This window comes from Micropterus salmoides, unplaced genomic scaffold (assembly GCF_014851395.1).
Source record: "Micropterus salmoides isolate LMB-PRFRI ecotype aquatic unplaced genomic scaffold, ASM1485139v1 Ms_hic_scaffold_5, whole genome shotgun sequence".
Taxonomy (NCBI): Eukaryota; Metazoa; Chordata; class Actinopteri; order Centrarchiformes; family Centrarchidae; genus Micropterus; species Micropterus salmoides.
Genome location: NW_024044237.1, coordinates 36,391,064 through 36,404,808, shown reverse-complemented (window position 1 = coordinate 36,404,808; position 13,745 = coordinate 36,391,064). Strand labels below are relative to the sequence as shown.

Here is a 13,745-nt window from a genome sequence, read left to right as displayed (position 1 = left end):
TTTACTTACAATCACCTGCAGGCTCAGTTTTAAAGGCATTTGTTTCTTATCTAAGAAGCATTTGTTTGGTTTTGAAGATGCTTTTTTTTATTTAATTAATATTTTGTTTTTTAATATGTGGTTGTGTCTCTGAGCTGAGACCTGTGGAATCAATCAGAGCCGCCACAAACACTTAAATCAATACTGTATTGGTTTGTGGTGGTGCAGAAACAGACGTTAGCATTTTGTTTTCACAGTGATTTGGATCTGAACCTGGACCTTTTGGATAGGTGCTGCAGAGCTTTAGACCAGGTCTGAACTTGAGTCCTCTTCACTGGCTCTCTATCAAACCCAGAATCCAATTCAAGGCTCTTAGTAACTTCTAGAGCTCTGCAGGTCTCTGAGGCACTTCTAGATTTGTGAGCTCTGTTTGTATTTATCATGTGACCATTCACCTACACTGAGCATGTGCGTGCCGGTGTAAACAGGAAGCAGATTGTCTACTCTGCAGCTAAAGAAGAAAGTTCTACTGGAGACGAACGCAGAGCAGCGATGGTGAAGAACCACAGCAGAGACTTCTCTGCACGGAGCGACAGCGAGATGGAACACGGGAGGTCAAAGAGGCTGTGGCGGCGGGAAACAGAGACCTGCAGAGTACAAGAGTAGAAGTGTTGTTTACACAGTACAGCATGTTTTAATAAAACTCTGTTTGACTGACTGATAAGAGCCAATCAGGAAACCAAACGTGAGCGTCTGCGTCATCGTTTCCACCTGTCAGCACTAACACGCCGGAGTTTAAAACCAGAACGGGGTCAGCGGTGTTTTCAGACTTCTACGTTTCAGTCTGGACGGGAGGCGGAGACGTAGCAGAAGGGCTGAGTGTTAAAACCAAAATGTAGTCGTGTGGACGGAGCCTGGCGTCCTCTGATCAGGGTCTGCTGGTTGCTCCTCGATCCAGGAAACTGAGGACTTTGAAGGTAACCTTTGGACGCCTTTTCAAAGCTCAGGACCCGTTTGTTTGGACTTTCCTTTGTGTAGTTCGTTCTGTACTGTGTCTGTATGTCGCATGCTTCCTGACGTCTCTGCTTATCACAGTTAAAACACTTATTCACATTTTCCTTGCTGACTTTTTAGTCATTTACATTTGGCTTTGCATTAAAAATAGACCTTTACATTCTATAAATTAAGATCTCTGTGCTCTGAGAATTTTTTTGGTGTTAACTTTTGATATCAGCTCTGCCCGACCCGAACCCGAAGAGTTTCCAAACATTACCTCATGATGAGAAGGAAAGTGCTGCTTTGATTTAAGAGATGCCAGACAAGCTGAAGTTGCATCACAGACTTATTAAGGCTGTGGACGTACAGCTGCATAGATTTACACCACATCAGACCACTTTTTACAAGACAGTTGATGAGATTCAAGTATCCTCCTTCACACAGCAGCGGCGTATAAATATTTACCTGCAGTGCGTCTGATTCCATCTGTCCGGCGCTGGTGCTGCCCTCGTATATTTCCCTCTGGGATCTGTGAAGATGTAGCAGAGATCCGGGCTGACCGAGACTCTTATTAAAACAATGAAGCTCATAATTATCCTGGAATTCCAAAGCAGTGCTATAGTCGTAATGAGGCCACACAGGAGCCGGCTTATAAAGAATGAATGTAATAAATAAGCCATTAGATGGGCAGTAAAAAGAGGAGGATATAAAAAAAGACAACAACGCTGAAATGAGTTCAGACAGGTCTTGTTGTCTCTTGATGAGCACTTGGAGAAGTTTCTATTTCCGACCTTTAACAGTGTTTGTTTGAGAGTCAAACCTGTATTAAAAATGAGACTTTAAAAAGCTGCAGTGCACATCACAAAATCCACATGATCATTTACAGTTTCCTCATGTTGTTAACTGAAGGAAGAGGGAAGATTAGAAAATGTGCTCAGGGATGAACAATTTAAAATATTTGCACCAAAGCGACCCGACGGCCTCCTGTTCACGGCCGTCGTTTAATATTAACATGTGATTCTGTCATTGGTTTGTTTTCCCAGGTGCTTGTTGGTGGTTGGAGGTTTGGGCTGTTGGGTGTGACATTGGGTGGTACTCTTACATTCTTGGTGTTTTTAAATGGCTCTGTAGTGTGAAGCAATTTCTGTTACATGCATTTGTATGAAAAGTGCTATATAAATAAAGATTGATTGATTGAATATATATTAATATAAAGTCCTATAAATATCAGAATTGGTGGTATGATGCAAGATTCCCACTCTTGGGAGCTGGACACACACAGTATTTATCATTCAGTATTTATTCCTTTGCACTATTTTACAGAAACACTTGACTTGTGTGTTTCTGGTCAATGTTGCTGTTTTTTGTCTTTTGTCAGGGTTTTGGGTTTAAGGGTTATTATTTCCTGTTTTTTATTTTGTAAAATGCTTCCTCTTTTTTCCCATGTTTCCTGTTTTATTTTGGTATTTTCCTCTCATCTCGTTTCGGTTCACTTCCTCCTTGTGCGATTGTTTGCTCCTCCCTGATTGAGGTCACCTGTGTCTCGTTAGCTTGTCCTCACTAGTATATTTAGTCTTGCTGTTCTTGCTGCTCTTGTCTTGTCAGTCGGTGTATATTGTCTGGAGTTGAAGTGTTAGTTTCCTGGACTGAATAGTTCCTTGTGTTGTTGGGCTTTAGATTATGATTCTCACATGCTCCCTACTCTGTTTTTCTCTTCAGGAGAACACAGAAAGTGCTTTAGAGAGCAGCTATGTTGCTGTAGCAGACAGATAAATTAATTAAAATTTCAGCAGGACTTTAACTTAAGAACAGCTTCAACGCTATTTATTTGTTAGCTTTTCTGTAGTTTACATGAACTCTACAAAGCCGTCTTCCAGATTCTAATTTGTCCAGAAAGTCATGTCTTCAAACAGAACAGATCTGGGTCAAAGTTAATGATCAGTTATGAAGTTCATCTAGCAACTGTCAGTGTTAACAAAAAAACTCTTAAAAACCCTTTTAAACATCTATTTTTTTTTCTTTTTTTAAACCCAAAAATCAAAGTCACAAGCAGAAGTTTGAAAGGCAGAAGTTGAAACTGGGTCCCCAGTCCTGCACTGGTGTCTTCATTTCTCTGTGTTCCAATCAACTGCTTTTGGTGTGTAGACGACAGACGTTATAGAATTTGTGGTGAAACCGCTTTGCTTGAGGAGATTTAGTTCTTCCACTGATTGAATGACTTGTTTGCTGCAAGTTCACATTGTCCTGTTGGCCAATAGCAGACTGTCCTTTTCACAGCCTGTAGAAAAGTAGTCGCCGTAGCCCCGCCCTCAAGCCTCCCCTGCTTCCTGGTCTCTGTTCCTCTAAATGGGACCATAATTTACTAAATGAACATCATGCTGTGTGGAAGAAGACTTGAAACTAGCGACTGAGACCATAAACTCATCAGGAAAGTGTTTACTGAGGGAATAAATCAGCTGACAAGTAGAAACATTTTCTCACAGACTTCTATACAATCACACTTCTTTCTGCAGCCGCTGGAGTCGCCCCCTGCTGGCTGCTAGAGAGGATGCAGGTTTAAGTCGCCCCCTGCTGGCTGCTAGAGAGGACGCCGGTTTAAGTCGCCCCCTGCTGGCTGCTGGAGAGAACGCAGGTTTAAGTCGCCCCCTGCTGGCTGCTGGAGAGGACGCAGGTTTAAGTCGCCCCCTGCTGGCTGCTAGAGAGAACGCAGGTTTAAGGCGCCCCCTGCTGGCTGCTAGAGAGGACGCAGGTTTAAGTCGCCCCCTGCTGGCTGCTGGAGAGGACGCAGGTTTAAGTCGCCCCCTGCTGGCTGCTAGAGAGGATGCAGGTTTAAGTCGCCCCCTGCTGGCTGCTAGAGAGGACGCCGGTTTAAGTCGCCCCCTGCTGGCTGCTAGAGAGGATGCAGGTTTAAGTCGCCCCCTGCTGGCTGCTAGAGAGGACGCCGGTTTAAGTCGCCCCCTGCTGGCTGCTGGAGAGGACGCAGGTTTAAGTCGCCCCCTGCTGGCTGCTGGAGAGGACGCAGGTTTAAGTCGCCCCCTGCTGGCTGCTAGAGAGGATGCAGGTTTAAGTCGCCCCCTGCTGGCTGCTAGAGAGGACGCCGGTTTAAGTCGCCCCCTGCTGGCTGCTGGAGAGAACGCAGGTTTAAGTCGCCCCCTGCTGGCTGCTGGAGAGAACGCAGGTTTAAGTCGCCCCCTGCTGGCTGCTGGAGAGAACGCAGGTTTAAGTCGCCCCCTGCTGGCTGCTGGAGAGAACGCAGGTTTAAGTCGCCCCCTGCTGGCTGCTGGAGAGAACGCAGGTTTAAGGCGCCCCCTGCTGGCTGCTGGAGAGAACGCAGGTTTAAGTCGCCCCCTGCTGGCTGATAGAGAGGATGCAGGTTTAAGTCGCCCCCTGCTGGCCGCTGGAGAGGACGCAGGTTTAAGGCTTCACTTAAGTTTTTGCTGTAACACTGGATAAAAAAAAAGACATGATCATGAAGGTTCCTCCTGCCTCGTGTCAACTGGTTCGATAAGGAGCGATACTGATAAGTAAAATGTGTACTTGGATAAACAACTTAAAGTATTTGCCCGCTGAAGAGACTCGGGCTGTTTGTTGTTGTTTCTCAGGAGCACTGAAGCCCCAGCAGAGCGAACAGGAGCTCCGTTACCCCAAATACCCGTCAAATCCAACAAGGCCATCACAGCTCCATCAAGGCAGTGAAAATTGTCCTCCTTTTAATGGCTGCTTTGAAGTAAAAAGAATTATCATATCGCTGGAAGTATTAAAGTTCCCCAGAAGGAACCCTACAGTTTTATTAGTTTTACGGCTGCTGTCTTTTTACACATTTGACCGCCTTCCTGGAGCAAGTATAACACCAAAGTTAATGGCTAACGGAGAGAAAGTCAAAGGGAAAACTTGGCTGATTATAGCTATAACTCCTGCAGATACTAATTACCAGTGGCTGTAAAATAAGTCAAACTGGTCATCCTAATGAGTCCACCAGAGACCGATTGTTAAACTCCATTAAAAAGATCTATTTTCTTTCTCCTTTTTTATTTGTGTTTTTTTATTTTTTCTCCGCTGTCAGCGTCATCTTATCAAGTGTAACCAAACTCCTGTTTTAAAGGTCATGACGCTGCAGCCACCAAATACAGTAATTAATGTAAAAATTAAGCCCAACATAAACATTGAAAATGGGGTTTCACGGTGTGGTGGAGGAGAAATCCTCTTCATTAACTGCTTTTGCGGGTGGACTTGACTTGGTGGTGAGTCGGATCTTAACAGCACAGGTAGTGAACATATATGAAGTCTGATGCTTGTGTTTGTGTCGCCGCCCCTCTGCCCGGTATGAGAGGGAGGGTGTTTCCATTATATCCACCTTTTTCTGGATAAAGGTCGTAAACAGGATCTGACATCACCGCTGCACTCGCTACTGTAACGTGTGGATCAAATAAACAACGGCTGTATTAAGATTCAGGACTGATGTTGAGGAACAGTTTGTCTTTTAGAATAATGAAACTGAAAGCGTTTGTGTGGAATATTTCTTTAAGAACGTGACTGAAGATATTTATGAAAAATATTCTTTTATGAACAGACTGATTCGTTACAGTTGTGAGTTTTCTCCTCCAACATTTCCACTTTTTGGCGGCGAAATGCATTCTGGGATACCTGGCTATCCAAAGTCCAGACAAGTCACCACCCGGAACAGGCTCGGCTACAGGGGCGGGGCGAGAACACATCCTGGTTTTTGACTGTACTTGGCTAGATGCGCACTTTTGAATTGGAACAGTACTTTTGGCTGCGACTGTGACGTTCAAGGTATTTTCTCAAATTTGGAGGTTGGAAATTTCTGAGTTACCTTGAACGCAGCAGAAGGTTTGTTGTCAGGCCGCGACCTCTGGTGACAGAAGAGATTTGCTTTTCATGTACTCGTATCGTCCTTAATTGATGCATCCTCAGCAGAGAAACGGCGGTACAGCAGCTTATTACGACCCGTGTTTAGGTTATTTGTCAGGCCGTGACCTCTGGTGATGGAAGAAGTCAGGTGACGTGGTATAAAGAGCGATTAAAGTCCGTGTGGATGGTGGATGGATGAGTCCAGTAAACTCAGGAGACCGAGGGTCGAGTCCCGAGTGGCAGAAAGCCAAAGGTGACGTGTTAAGTTCGGACATGACTTTCCTTATGTACTTATTTTAACCCAAACCACCGTCTTTTCCTAAACCTAATGAAACCACCACCGTCTCTCAATGTTGACCACATTTCACCTGACTTACAGGACATGCTGCAGGTCCGGTACATGGCAGTGCTCGTACATGTGGGGTTTTTTATTTATTTATATTTTTGGACACTTGACCTACTTGTCGTCTTGGCCTGCTGTCAGAGACTTTGCTTGTTCTGGTTCTGTCTGTCTTCAGGAACTCACCGCCAGACCTCTCGCACCAAATCCCAGCACCGCCCATCCTACTCCGTCTCCGGTCTGCTGTTGGGTTCTGATTCTGAAACTGGACCGTTTTTATTGGATGTTAGAGACACTGGTGGGACTCACACTTCTGTCCTTAATAAACCTCTCTGAATCCAACTGAAACAGATGATGTTACGTATAAAGAAAGGAGACCGAGAGAGATGATGATCATGTGACGGTGTTTCCCTGCATGTCCTGCTGCTGTACATGATCAGCTCCGTCCTCCGTGATGAAGTAACTGCACACACTAATAAAACATCAGCTGACTGGGTCACCAGATAACGTCGCTTAGACGTTTTTGACTGACAACATTAAAGATGTCACGGTAAACTGAATCAGAACCAGCTTTACTGCCAAGCAGCAGTGTGCTAAAATATCATTTTTATAACTTTGCGCTACTAACTTTCACTCTCACAATGTGCGAGCACGGCAGCATCATCGCTCGGCTCGCTCCTCGTCATTCTGTGCAGAACACACGTGACAGATGGTTATAAGAGCAGCGTCACTCTGAATCAGGAGGTGCGCAGCGAGCGTTTGATCGCCCGAGCGGAGGAAAATATTCTGGCAGTAAATGTCCGGTGTCTGTTACAGAGTGTCGGCTTCTCAAGACCAAGAAAAGTCTGTTGTTTCCCAGCTGCTGGAAAAGAGAAGCCGGTTAGCGCTAAGTTAGCGAACATCTCCCCTTCAGACTGAGCAGCTTGTACAGCAGCTACAGAGCTGCTCTGTGACTGAACATTAGCTCGATTATAGAAAGTAACTGGGAGCTGGATTTTATCATGTTGAGAACATCAGGTCCAAACTGAGACTAAACTGGTGCAGCCTGCAGCTCCGTCCTGCACAGACTGGTTCATCCTAAATTAGTTTTCAGGTTTCAGTCTGAAAAAGTGGTTTTGGAAAAGAGAGGACGGAGGTGACTGGAGGAGCTGAGGTTAGGAAAGCAAACTCGTCCTTTTAAGCTGACGAGGAGACGTTTCTTTTTAGATTTTACCCACTTACCCCCCCGTGACCACCACCAAAACATTCATGTAAAGCTCACATTAAACTGGGAAAACACTGAAAATTTAACTATTCTAAGGTGCATCGCTGCTGAGACATGTTGTGTCGAGGTTTTATATTCAGACAAAGATTTAGCTTCACCTCCGCTGCTACAGCTCCATCCTAGAGGAAACACTGAAGCAGTTTTTGCACAGACGAGGAATTAGCTTCAGTGACTTATAACTTATAACAACAATGAGTTAAACAAATCTGAAACTGACAAGATAAACAAACAAAATAAAGTGCACAAACTTTTTTTAAAGTTGTATAAAAATGTTAAGAGGATGAAAAGAGGTGAATTTTATATAGAAGTCACTAATATCTGTTGTACAGATCAACAATCTGTGCCTCTAAGCGTTTAAGGCTCAGTGAGTCACCTGCTCTGAGGACACCAAGGTCCAGAGATCAGACCTCCAGATGGCCTACAGGCCAACAAAGCTGTGTTCTCAAGAAAGGTTCTTATCAATAACGGAAACTAGGTGTGGAAAAAACACTTGTTACCCAAATAAATAAAATAAACGGAGTAAAGATCTTTAGTATTTTGGGTGGATATAAAAATCTGTCTGTTTCTTTGCTGAGACAGTTTTTAGACCACGCCCCCTCGCTTGACGTCATGGCAACAAGAGTCAGGAGAAAGAATCCCAAAGACTGAAACTAATAAAAGCTAAACTAGCAAACCTGCTTTAAAAACTAATTCACACTAAGCTGAACTAGAAAACAAAGTCAAAACGAAATACAAATAAAACCTAAAGACAAATTCAAAATGATTTGATTACTTATCGTACTTGGACTCATGTCGTTTTATTTTTCTCTGCTAAAGTATCTGTGGAAGGCGTTTTTATATTTGCACATCTGCACACGGGCTGTTGATCCGTTCACACAGATAATACTGAGATAAATCTCCATGTAGTTTCATCTGACTGCTGCTGCAAAACGGTTTCCTATCGCCTGAAATTTGACCTAAACACTGGTTTGCTATGCAAGGAAACTCGCTACATTTCAGACTGACAAGACTCTAATGTCACTATCCTACAGAGTCCATCATCTGCTGGTCTGGTAACCTTGGTATCAAAGATAAAAATGCCCTGGCTAGGATCACTAAAGACTTCAGTTCAGCAGTCTGAACCGTATATTCATTAAGCGTGTGCTTAGTGCCCATCCTCGTAACTCGGAGTTTACTCGACTACCATCTGTCCTGCGCTAAAAAGCCCCTATCGGCAGCAAAAACAGGTAAAGGACTCGTTCATCCCCGTCTCCACCCAAGGCTCAGCTGCAAATAGCAGGAGGTCGCCACCTTACTGATGTTGAGGGGATGGTCGACGATGACCAAGCCAACAAGAGACCGGGGCAATTACTGTATCGTTGTGTTTTCTTTTGGAGCTGAGATGTATTATATCCTGTCTGTGGTATTTTTTTATCTGCAGGGTTATATCTTGTGTTGGGTAAAATACATCGTAGTGTGGGATAACTGTTGTAGTGCAGAATGTCAGTGGTGTGACGGCCGTACATATATTTCATAGTTGTCAATGCCTTTTGTTTTTAGCCAGGACGACCAACGTTGCATTGGTGTGTGTGTGTGTGTGTGTGTGTGTGTGTGTGTGTGTGTGTGGTTTTCTGTTATTTTCCTCTATATTTCTGTTGTGTTAATATGCCTGCTGCAGCACAAATTGCCCATTTGGGACAAATAATAAATGATTGATAGATTGACTGACTGCTCATGTGATGAACGATGCTGACACATTGTGTATATCCTATACTAAAATAAATTTTTATTGTGATCCACGTACATCCAATTTCATATGTATTATTATTGGCCAGTTTGACCATCTAGTGGTTCTTTATTTCTCTAATTATTGGGTTGTTTTTCCTGTTGGGTGTGTGTGTGTGTGTGTGTGTGTGTGTGTGTGTGTGTGTGTGTGTGTGTGTGTGTGTGCATTGACAAATGTATAACTGTACTTTATATTGTCACTGTTCTCTTGTGATGTATTTTATGGCCCCCTCAAACGAGATGGTGCATCTCAGGGGGTTTATCCTAATAAATACATTTGAACATTGATATCAGACGTGACGCATCACAGAAAGTAGTTCACGTGTTGTTGTTGTTTGTGGGGATTTTTGAGGTTCTGTATAGAAAGTGAATGAACTGTAAGAAGAAATAAAGCAGTGCTGCAGCCGAACAAGAGAAACTCAAAACTCTTCCAACAGTCTGCATCACCAACACGCATCCAGTTAATCTCTCCTCAAACTCTTCATTCCTCTCAAATTAAATTTAGTGTGACCAACACAAAGCAATCCCTGTCCACAAAGAGGTCATTGAATGCATTTAGTGTGGCTGATCAATGCACGTCAGCAATGAAACAAACTGTAAAACGAGTCGAACAGCAGTTTAAAATGAGCTGCGGTCATTCGCTTCTTGGAAAGTATCTGCACAGTATTCCAGTTGACATACTTCCCAGTGCACAGGAAAGTATGTGACCTTTATTTAATAATTTGTTAACACGTGCTGCAGCCTTCTGAATTCCTCAGTGACGGCGTTTAGTGTTTGAATAAAAAGACAAAAGACTGTTTTCACTGGAAACAAAGAGCTTCTCCAGTTTCTGTTTCCAGCCTGCAGGTTTACACATTCAACATAACTCGGGGTCCTTCCACAGTGCAGATAATGAAACGCCTCCGTCTATAGGAGTCTGTGTGAGACCGTAAAGCATCCATATGCAGCCGACCTGCATGTACGTATTCAGCACTGTGTGGTGATGAAAGGCCGATCATCGGGGAGCGAGCGGCTGTTATTTTGGCACGGCTCTCCTAATGTTGCTCGCAGCTCTATATATGCCATCCATCGCCCGAGCATCCAGGGACTCCCGGGGCTGCTAAAACCCTGCAGGGTGGGTAGAATCTAATAAAACGCACTTGACGTTTTAATTGCATTTTCCTCATCAAGGAGTAATCTGCAAGATGGTTGTGGCATTTCTGTTGAGACCAATAAGGCTGATATTATGATCAGTCATTTCTTTGATAAACACGCCGACGCCCCGGCTCTGGATTGTGTGAGGAATATTGAGCTTGCATCATTTCATTTGACGCATTCTTGGACGTCCTGTTTCTGTAAATACTGTCTTATGCAATGTTTCTGTATGCGTGTCGGCCTCGGACTGCCGGAGCGCTCAGATGTAATGTACTGTAACCGCTTGCTCTCTGACAGCTGTTTGAACATGTTGTTGTAAACAGTGATTCTGGACTCGGTGCAGGTCTCTGGGTTTGGTTCAGACTGCGGAGCGAGCGCTGCGTCCCTGCAGTGTGACAGTATGATAATGTGGCCCATAATGGTTTTCAATTAGCGCACTCATGAACTGTGCGAGGTAAAAACACTCCGAGCTGTGGAGGGCGGGATCGCTCGGTGTGGTTCTTCTGTTCATTTGTTTCTAAAAAAGCACCAAGCGAACACGGGAACGGGGATTTGGGCCCAGAATGCCGAGCAGGTACCGAGTGTGAGGAACTTAAAGGGGGGAAAAAAGAGGCAGGAAGTCTATAAATAAACTCCAGAGAACCAGAAATAGTCCAAAGAACGCGAGTTACAAAACAGTAATTCATTTGAGGTATTTGTACTTTAATTGAGTATTTTCTTTCCATGACGCTTCCTCCTTCTGCTCCACCTCAGAGGAAGATGTTGTACTTTTTACTTCACTCCATTTTATTTATGTATTTTTGTTTACACACAAACACATGAAGAGTTTATAAAATATGATGTTTAGTTATAAATTAAACTCCAACAGTTCATACAGCTGACAGGATCATTAGACTGACGGTGAAATTAACGGGCAACAGCTCTGATGGTTTTAAGATATTTCATGTAAAAACATTTCACGTGAAGATTCTCTGCTTTTCTTATTTTAATTGTAGTAATGTTGGATTTTGTGCTGTTGGTTAGACAAAACATTATGAAGGAGTCATTTCTCACTATTAACGGAGAAAATACTCAGCAGATTGATCCGTGATGAAAATAATTAGTTAAAATGAGCTCCCCTTCAACTACAGCAGTAAAACCCTGCTTTACTCTAATGATGAGCAAGAATCATGAAAACATTGATTCTAACATTGTAACATTGATTCTATTCACATATTTTTAGTTTAGGAACGTTTTCAAGGCCAACCTGTTCCTAATGAATGCCATTGTTTAATAAACAGGAAAGTTTCACTGCTGTATTTTTAAAAGCAGGTACTTTTGTACTTTGAAGTAGAAATTTGAATTTAATACTTCTACTTTCAGTGACATAAAACAAGTATATCTGTACTTTGTCCACCGCTGCAAAACAGTAATCCAAAAGGAGACAGGAATTTCCAGGAAACGATCGAAACACCTGACGACAGAAACCAAGGATCCTGGAACAAGTCTCACAGGTGGAACGCATCAGGTGAACGAGGACAGACGGGTGCAGACGATCAGACCAGTAAAATACAAGTTCAGACGAGGCAGAAGAAATCATCAGGGATTTGGTTCTCAGTTTAGATTTAGTTTGAATTCTTGCACATGTGAATATTTCAGTTTTTCTTGTGTAGATATTTGATATGTTGGGTTTTTATGATTCTTTATGGCTCCATCCATAAATAAAATTATATACATTGTACTGAAAGCACGACAAAATATTTGTACAACACAATTCTGAAGAAATATTCTGAGCTGAAATATGAGCATTAAACACTTAATTTCCTGCATTCTGGAAACATTTCTGCATCAATTTATGATGGAAATGTTTTTATATAACGAGACTTGTGAGGGTGTTAAGCTGTAGGCTTAAGGCAACCAACAGGCTTCACTTTTCAGACCCGGAGGTTCCTGCTGTCTGATGGTTCGGTGGCAGAGCTGTTGAAAAAGGCTCGATAGCGCCCCCTACAAAACTTCAACGAAGCAGCCCTCGTTTTATGTTTCACCTTGATGTACGAAATTTGGGAGGCAGATGTATCAACCCTGCACTTTAAAAAAAAAAAAAAAAGGTTTCTCGGAGCTGTACCCTAAACCCAACAGGAAGTCAGCCATTTTTAATTAAATAGGCAATTTTTGGGAACATTTTCGCTAACTCTGTACTTTCAAAAACGCCTCTTAGTGAATCAATCGCATCAACTTAAAATTTAGACAGTGAAATCTGAAGACCTTTGTGATGCTAAATTACAAAGCTTTTTTTTTGTTTCAGCAAACGGCGTTGCTGTGGCGATGCGGCAGGAACTGTGGCACAAGGTTTGAACTAAAAGCTGAAAGAAGACCGTGTGACCTGCTGCAGATACGAACCTCCTCCACCCACACCTGCACGTCCTGCCGATGTTCTCCGAGCTGGATGAATTACCGACAGGACCTGAGATGTGCAGCTGCTCCGAGACGTTCTGCAAAAATCCCGTCCGCCTCGTTGTTTATCAGCTAAATCGTTCTTCACGTCTGTTTCAATCTATTTTAAAACGGTTTGATACGGATCTGTTCCCTTTGACCGCTGCTGATCCAAAGCAAACATGGCCGCTGGTCTGTTTTTTTGGCAGATGGGGTTAAAACAAACGAGGCTCGGCGCTCCCTCACGGCTTTAAGTGCAGCAGAAAGAGGAGTAATTGGACGTAGTGAGCTATAGCTACAAACAATCTCCCTCTTCTCCCCAAGATTCAAATTTACAGTTTGAATGGCAGAAGAAGGGAAAAAAATATCTTTCAATTACGCCTTTTCTCTTTTCCCCCCACATTTAAATTGGAAGTGATCTCGGAGGAAATAGTTATCATTCTAATGACGGCCTCCATTCATTAAAACTCTCATTCTTCCTCTCTTTGCTCCCTCTCCTGTGGATTGGAAGCAGATTCTTACAAAAGCCCCGCTTCAATTACCTCCGAGTTAACCCGCCCTCCACGTTCACATGCAGGGGCCCTCCCCTCCTCCCCGTCCCCTGGTGTGTGGCCCTGAGAGCCCGGCCTCGTCTGGCCCCCGCCGCTGTTAACAGGAGAAACCTGAACTTGGAGCTTCACCCCGCCGTCAGACAGACTGGCATCCGTCATGTGTCGGCCGGCGAGTCCTGGTGTTTGTCACAAACCGACACACGGAGGTCGACGTGACACATGGCGAGGTCGGATTTCTGCAAATCACACGGCGACGGTCGGTTTCATCCAGTTACTGTACTCACATATTCCCCACCACATTTCAGAAGGAAATGCTTTTTACTGCCCGACATGATTTTTCCCCCTCGTGTTTTTAAAATTCCAGGTTTTATCCTCCTCACGTTGCCAGGCCGGCCGTGTAAACAGGAAGTTGTTCTGAAGGGAACTTGAAATT

At 43.6% G+C, this 13,745-nt stretch overlaps 1 long non-coding RNA gene across 1 annotated transcript; it reads left to right on the top strand.

The window, feature by feature from the left end:
- Window positions 1-236: 236 nt before the first annotated feature.
- On the top strand, window positions 237-13,235 carry LOC119888959. Its single transcript, XR_005441978.1, has 2 exons — window positions 237-956; window positions 12,634-13,235. It is a non-coding gene; the product is annotated as an uncharacterized LOC119888959 (long non-coding RNA).
- The last annotated feature ends 510 nt before the right edge of the window (window positions 13,236-13,745 follow it).